Here is a 7,633-nt window from a genome sequence, read left to right as displayed (position 1 = left end):
GGTCTTCCCCCCCTCAGGTAAGGAAATGTTGACCCTGCCTCCACTCTCCCTGGACAGGCAGGGCCTTAAGGGGTGCGGGATTGAGGGCTGCAGAGGTCACCTGCTGCCCTCCCATTAATTGCTCATTTTTTTCTTTTTCGTCCTAGGTCCCCATGGATACCTCCCCTGCACCCTCCCTCCGACCTTCCCGGATCCGACCCGCCACCTTTCTTTTTTCGTCTTCCCCCCTTCAAGTAAGGAAGAATTCAACCTGGCTCAGCTCTGCCTCAACAGGCAGGGCTGCAGCTCCGTAGGGCATGTGGGGCTGTGGGGGGTACAGGGATCGTCTGGGTCCCTGCCATTAACTGTACGTTTCTCTCCTTGTCATCTTAGGAACCAATGGACACATCGCCAGCCCCCTCCTTTCCTCTCCCTGCCTATCCTTCCCCCATCGTCCCGGTAAGTAAAGGTTTGGGCTCTCTCAGCCCTCCCCCCTTCACAGGCAGGGCTGCACCCCTCCTTGAGGCAGGTGGGACGGTGGGGCACAGAGAACTTCCGGTGCTCTGCCACTGACGCCCCCTTTTCTCTGCTTTTCCCCCTAGGAGCCCATGGTCTTCTGAGGAAGAAAAGGTAAGGAGAAGGTAAGGAGCACCTCTCCATTGACGGGGGCCACGCTGCGGATACCAGCGGCATCCAGGCGTCCACCCTGCAGCCGTGGCAGCCGCTTGGCCAGTAGAGCTTGGGTGGGGGGTGAAGAGGTGGGAAGAACAGCGCAGCCTTCCGAATCCTGGGGCTCGTCGACATGGGCGCTTTTGCTGCTCTTGCAGCTGGGCCATCTCCTTCGTCTCATTGTCGTTTATGGAGATAGCGCCATCATTGCACACGGTGCTGTACATAGTAAAACAATAAAACAGCAATTCCCTGCCACCTCGGCTTACATGCTGATAAAATCACAAGAAAACAACAAGAAAGGGAAAGGAATGCACCAAACCTGCACAGGGGACACGAAAGGCAACAAGACCTTAGATGTTGAGCGCAGTGTATGGGTAGGTTCATGTCGGGAGAGGCGTTCCATCCGGTATTGCGGTCCCAAGCCATGTAGGGATTTATAGGTTAAAACCAGCGCCTTGAATTGGTCTCGGAAACGTATGGGCAGCCAATGCAAGCGGACCAGAATCAGTGTTATATGTTGTAAGCCTATGCGGCAGGGTCTTGCTATTTACTGTGTAATCTGTACAGCACCATGTACATTGATGGTGCTATATAAATAAATAAATAAATAATAATAATAATAATAATAATAATAATAATAATAATAATAATAATACAAACCTCATTGTTCCAGTTATCAATCTGGCTGCTGCACTTTTGTAAACCGCCCAGAGAACTTTTGTAAACCGCCCAGAGAGCTTAGGCTATGGGGCGGTATATAAATGTAATAAATAAATAAATAATTTTTTTGTTTTTTGCACAAGCTGCAGCTTCTGAACCATCCTCAAAGGCTGCCCCACGTAGAGGGCATTGCAGTAATCTAATTTGGAGGCTACCAGAATATGGACAACCAAAGCTAGGTTATCCCTGTCCAGATAGAGGCATAACTGGGCCAACAACCAGAGTTGGTATATGTATCAAAGTTATGTTCAAAACATGCAAGAACTTTACCCAAACGACGATAGGGAGTAATCCAGAACATAGCTTAAGTGCAATTGCAGTGAAAAATGTCAACTCTGTCCTTCTTCATCCTGCAGAACAGAAGATGATGTTGGAGAGTCTAAATCAGCTCCTGAGGACATCTGGAAGCCACTGGGTCATGCCACAGGATTCGTCAAGTAGCAAGTTGCATATAGAGGAGCTCAGACTTTTTGCCTTAAAGGGTTGCACTTGCATAACACATAGATGTGCAAAGAAGATGAAGGGCCTGAAAGTCTAGTGAGAGACATGGGGGGTTGTCTGCAAAGCCAGACAAGATCTGTAGGTATGAGCAAAGAGGAAGACCCAGAGGAAGTCCCCATGGATGCGGAACATTCTTCAGCTTCACTTCACCCAGGTGCAGTAAGTGCTGAGTTCATCTATGAGCCAACGATGGAAAAAATGGGCCAACATTTTCCCCTAAAGGATAAACCCAGAACAGCAAGCAAAGAAGAACCAGATTTAAGCTGCTGCTAAATTCCAGGCTTTCATTTTTAAACACTCTAAAGAATTCAGATTCTTTATTTGAAATGCTAGTTCAAATTCATGGTGTTACAAAGGTGTCACATAGGTTCCTCCCCTTAATTTCTAGATTAGATTGAAAGTTGTACCTATCATAATTTGAAGGGTTAATTTCATAAGTTAAGCATTTAATTTTGCATAAAATGTCCTAGAGAGAATCCAGTCTCAAGTAGGGGTATGGTCCTCAAATAAACAGAATCTGTGCATCTTCAAAAAAACAAAGAAAAAAAGCTGGATTGCTAGGAGTTTTTAGGTCTGATTCATAGCAGTCCATAGCAGGTGTTCTTTGAAATGAACCTGAGCGACCATTTCAGCATTGAATTCTTCAATTCATACACACCTGTTTGTCTCTTTTAGAAAGTACAGCAGTGAAGAAGGGTGTTTTACCCTTCAGGGCTGTACATTTTCTTTCAAATAAACCTGAAAGAACACATAATGATCGTTTAAGGATAAAATATGTCCATGATGCTGCCTTGCAGGTGGACTTCTGGACACACTTACAAAGCCCTTTTTTTAGACCTTTGAGCTCTATGTGCCAAGGTATATCATCATCATATAAATATCATGAGCTATAAATAAAGCCTCTGCATCTCGATCGGTCTGGAGTCGTTCCTTCCCTACTGGGTTTGGGAAATTTCCCTAACAGCTCAAGGACAGGCGAAGGTCAACACGCCTCTCCAAAGAGTGTCAACATCAGTGTGAACATGAAGTCATGAAGCTGACTATAATAATCAGATTCATGCATAAAAACATTAGAATGAATTGCAGTGCTATTTGACATTTGTCCCTTTGTGGCAGGGGTAAGTAAATTGGTGCCATACAAATATTTTTGACTATAACTTCTGAAAATGCAAGCCACCATGGACAATGGGCAGGGATTATGGGAGTTGTAGTCCACACCATGTGGAGATCAGCAGGATAACAAATCCTGCAAGTACAGCTAATCTTCCTCGGCTTTGGGTTTCCTGCATTGTGGATTGATCCACTCATCCACTCAATGCTCGGAATAACTGTCCATATTGAGTTTGACTGGTGCAGATGAGTGGGGATGTATTTCAAGCGAATCTTTGATAGCAATATTCAAACATACAAAATGTTCCCGATAGCCAGGTGAGAAACAACTTATGAGAGGAGGAGGAGGAGGAGGAGGAGGAGGAGGAGGAGGAGGAGGAGGAGGAGGAGGAGGAGGAGGAGGAGGAGGAGGAGAAGAAGAAGAAGAAGAAGAAGAAGAAGAAGAAGAAGAAGAAGAAGAAGAAGAAGAAGAAGAAGAGTAACTGATAGATGGCCATGGCTGCCTGCATTATGGAATGATCCTGGGGTTGGAAAGATTGCATAGTCTTTCTGTCCACGGCAGTTTTTAATTCCAACTCTTGCAAACACCAACAGGCACAGATCAGCTTAAACTCTTGAATATTAACTTCTGAGCCCCTATTCTGGGGAGGAAGGGTGAAAGGTTTTGTCTCCGTTCCCCATTAGAATTTACCACTGTGAAACATGCTAGCACTGGTGGACCACATAGCACAGTAATAATGTGCCTCATCTTCAGCTCGAATGCAGGTGATGGCTAAAGAGGCCATGTTTCCAGAGCGGGAAGCAGTGAATCGGTCTGGGATCCCTTCTCCCCTATTGTTTCCATCACCATGCACATAGTGGGGGCCTTGTCCAGGTTTCTGCTGAAGCCAGCCTGTGTAGTATGAATTACTGCTGATGGTGCAGGAGAGTTTAGCTGTTTCTCCCGGGGACACAGACAGCGTGGCCGGCTGAGTCAACGTTGGCTGTGAAATGACACCTTTAAGGAAATGAATAAGCACCAACAGTAAATAGAAAGAAAGAAAGAGAGAAAGAAAGAAAGAAAGAAAGAAAGAAAGAAAGAAAGAAAGAAAGAAAGATGCATTCCCCATGCTTGCAAATGTCACAAAACTATACAAGAGGAGCATGAGATTTGACACTGTTGTTCTTTGGTTTGAAAGACAGTCCTTCAAATGCTTACCTGAGCAGTAACTGAGAATGATAAGGAAAACCAGAGCCCTGGCCATAGTGAGGACTTGGAAGGAGTTTGACCCTCTCAAGCAAAGGAACCTCTAGGCAGGATTGTCTGCCATCTTTCTTAAATTCATCTGGAACTGTAGAATGATCAGTCATGCAAATGTGTTCATGTGTTGGCTTTGTTGATAAAATATGACAATCGAAGCAGGCCAATGGCCACAAATTAGATTTGCATGACGAGGTTTAAAAAGAACACTATGCAATCTATTCCCCCCCCGCCGCCCTTTTTTTGGATCATTGCAGGAGGCAATGACCTTGCAGTGTTAAAAAGCGACAGGGAACTGGGTGCATTTTTGTTTGTTTGACCCAATGTCCTTGGTGGATGAGAGTAACCACGTTGTAAAGCGAACATGTAGGAGAAACTTGGTGGGTCTATGAGCATGTTTTGCCTTCCACTGGTTCTTGCCAAAAAAACCAACCCAGGGACTTTCCTGCAAAGGAATGTCTAGAGTGCAGGGTTGCTGTTGTTGTTTTTAGCTACCTCCCATCCACTGATTCTCCCCTGCTCCACTTAAAGGCCATGGAAATTAAGATTTCCATATCACAAAACTTGTTGGGTACATGAGCAGGCCTTCGGTTCTACAGGTTCTCACCCAAAACCTCAACCCAAGGACTTTTCCTTACATCTCAGGAGGTTGCAGAGGAATGTGTAGAGTGAAGGGGTGTTTCCCCCCCAGCAACCTCCCATCCACTGATTCTCCCCTGCAAACAGTTCCTGCCCCTAAATTAATATTAAAGGCAAAGACACATTTGGGAAACACATCTTGATGTCACCATCTGCAGGCAACAGCAGAGAGATGGAGGAGGAGGAACAGATGCCACCAGTAGTGACGTTGTGGGAGGGGTAGGTTAGGGACACATGCACTAGCCTCATACTGAGAGTCAGACCATTGGTCCACCTAGTATTGTTGACACTGACTGGCAGCAGCTCTTCATGGTTTCAGGCATGGTTTTTCCCCTTCCTACCTGCAGATGCTGAGGATTGGACTGGCCTAGTCCTGCCTGCCTGAATCAGTGTCTATTTGATGCCTTTGTAAACTCGACTACGTTCAACGAGGCTGTAACTGAAAGGAACTGTGGTTCAATTATTATTATTATTTAAAAAATTGGGAACACAGGCTCAGTCATGACATCACATGCTGCCCTTCATTGATTCCTTCTTTGAATGTGCATGTGCACTTTGAAACATAACACCTAGCTGTTTAAAGGAGAATACAGACCTTAAGACCTAGTAAGGAATAGGAGGATGGCCTGTGAACAAAGGCTTGATCTCTGAGCATGAGTGAACAGGACATCCCAGAGGAAACAACCTTGTTTGTTTGTTTTTTAATTTTTTAATATTTTTTATTTGAATTTTATAACACATACAATAATCACGTTGCATCAACTTAATATACCACAATAATGAAATTAAAATGAATTGAAATAACATAATACTGTCTCATGCACCCCACCCCCGGGACCCTTATTCTCCTTTCCAAAATTGTAATGTATCCTGCGACAGTTTACTCCCTTTCCCTTTTTCTAGTACAAATTTAACAAATGGACTCCAGACCTCATCAAAGTCATTTCGTTTCAATAACCCTCTCTTAACTGTAATACTACTGATGAGTCTATCGTTAATAGCTATATCCCAGACTTCTTTATACCATTCTTCTATTTGATAATCCCTTTGTTCCTTCCAATTCCTGGCAATTATTAATCTAGCTGCAGTTAATGAAATGTTTATTAATTCTTTACTATTTTGTGTATATTTAACCCCTTCCTATATTGATAACAATGCTGTCCTTGGCCCTATCTTTACCTTCCATCCCATTATATCATTTATCTCTTTAAATACTATTTGCCAAAACCTCTGAATAGCTTCACAAGTCTAAACGTTTCCCTGCTGCATTTCAAATCGCAGCTCTAATTTTACTAAATACAGAGGATAAATGACGCAACATCTTCACCTAGAGGGTTTGTTTATTTATTTATTTATTTATTTATTACATTTCTATACCGCCCAATAGCCGAAGCTCTCTGGGCAGCTCACAAAAATTAAAACCATAGTAAGACAACCAACAGGTTAAAAGCACAATTGCAAAATACAGTATAAAAAGCACAACCAGAATAAAAACCACGCAGCAAAATTGATATAAGATTAAAATACAGAGTTAGAACAGTAAAATTTAAATTTAAGTTAAAATTAAGTTTTAAAATACCGAGAGAATAAAAAGGTCTTCAGCTGGCGACGAAAGGAGTACAGTGTAGGCGCCAGGCGGACCTCTCTGGGGAGCTCATTCCACAGCCGGGGTGCCACAGTGGAGAAAGCCCTCCTCCTAGTAGCCACCTGCCTCACTTCTTTTGGCAGGGGCTCACGGAGAAGGGCCCCTGTGGATGATCTTAAGGTCCGGGCAGGTACATAATTAAGATTTTAACTAAAGCTAAATGAGTTTTATATTCATCACCTTAAAGTATTTTTTATTATTATTTGTAACACCAATTTGGATTCATGGCATTGCATATTCCCTTTGTAAAATTTTAGTTTAGATGTGCAATTTGACCTCTGATCATTTTGGGCTTCATGTCGTAACATGAAAATATTTGATTTGGTATGAAATATCATAGCGTTCAGTTCAGAGAAGAAATTCACATGTTAGGAAGGGTGAAGGTTTTTGTCTCAGTTCCCCATTAGAATTTATCACTGTGGAACGAGCTGCTGTAATTCATTGCACAGTAATAATTCGCTTCATCTTCAGCCTGAGTGCCAGAGATGGTTAAAGAGGCCATGTTCCCAGAGCGGGAAGCAGTGAATCGATCCGGGATCCCTTCTCCCCTGCCGTATCCACCATCAGCATGCACATAGCGAGGACCCTGGCCAGGTTTCTGTTGATACCAGCCTGTGGTATATGGGTTACTGCTGATGGTGCAGGATATTGTAGCTGTTTGTCCCGGGGACACAGACAGAGTGGCCGGCTGAGTCAATGTTGGCTGTGAACTGACACCTTTAAGAAAATGAATAAGCACCAACAATAAAAAGATGCATTTCCTGTGCTTCCAAATATCACAACATAGTTATTTTGAGATTGAGTACTGTTGTTGTTGGGTGTGTGTGTGTGTGAAGATGGTCCTTTGTACACTTACCTGAACAGTAACTGAGAAGTGTGAGGAAAAGCAGAGTCCTGGCCATGGTGAGCTCTTGGAAGGAGTTTGACTCTCTCTCAAGCAAATGAACATCTAGCCTGGATCATCTGCCATTCTTAAATTCATCTGGAACTGAAGGTTGATCAGTCATGCAAATGTGTTCATGCTTATTGGCTTGTCTGGAGATTGTCCACCTCCCCTGATGAGATGTGACGTTCTAGTCAAACCAATGGCCAGAAATGACTTTTGCATGAAGAGGATTAAAAAGAGC

The 7,633-nt window shown here is 43.6% G+C and overlaps 1 pseudogene; it reads right to left on the bottom strand.

Moving 5' to 3' along the window:
* Window positions 1–577: 577 nt before the first annotated feature.
* On the bottom strand, window positions 578–7,432 carry LOC134410869 (immunoglobulin lambda-1 light chain-like; annotated as a pseudogene).
* Between the last annotated feature and the right edge of the window lie 201 nt (window positions 7,433–7,633).

This window comes from Elgaria multicarinata, chromosome 18 (assembly GCF_023053635.1).
Source record: "Elgaria multicarinata webbii isolate HBS135686 ecotype San Diego chromosome 18, rElgMul1.1.pri, whole genome shotgun sequence".
NCBI classification, from domain to species: Eukaryota; Metazoa; Chordata; class Lepidosauria; order Squamata; family Anguidae; genus Elgaria; species Elgaria multicarinata.
The sequence above is the reverse complement of the archived record's forward strand: the minus strand, read 5'-3'. Positions and strand labels throughout refer to the sequence as shown.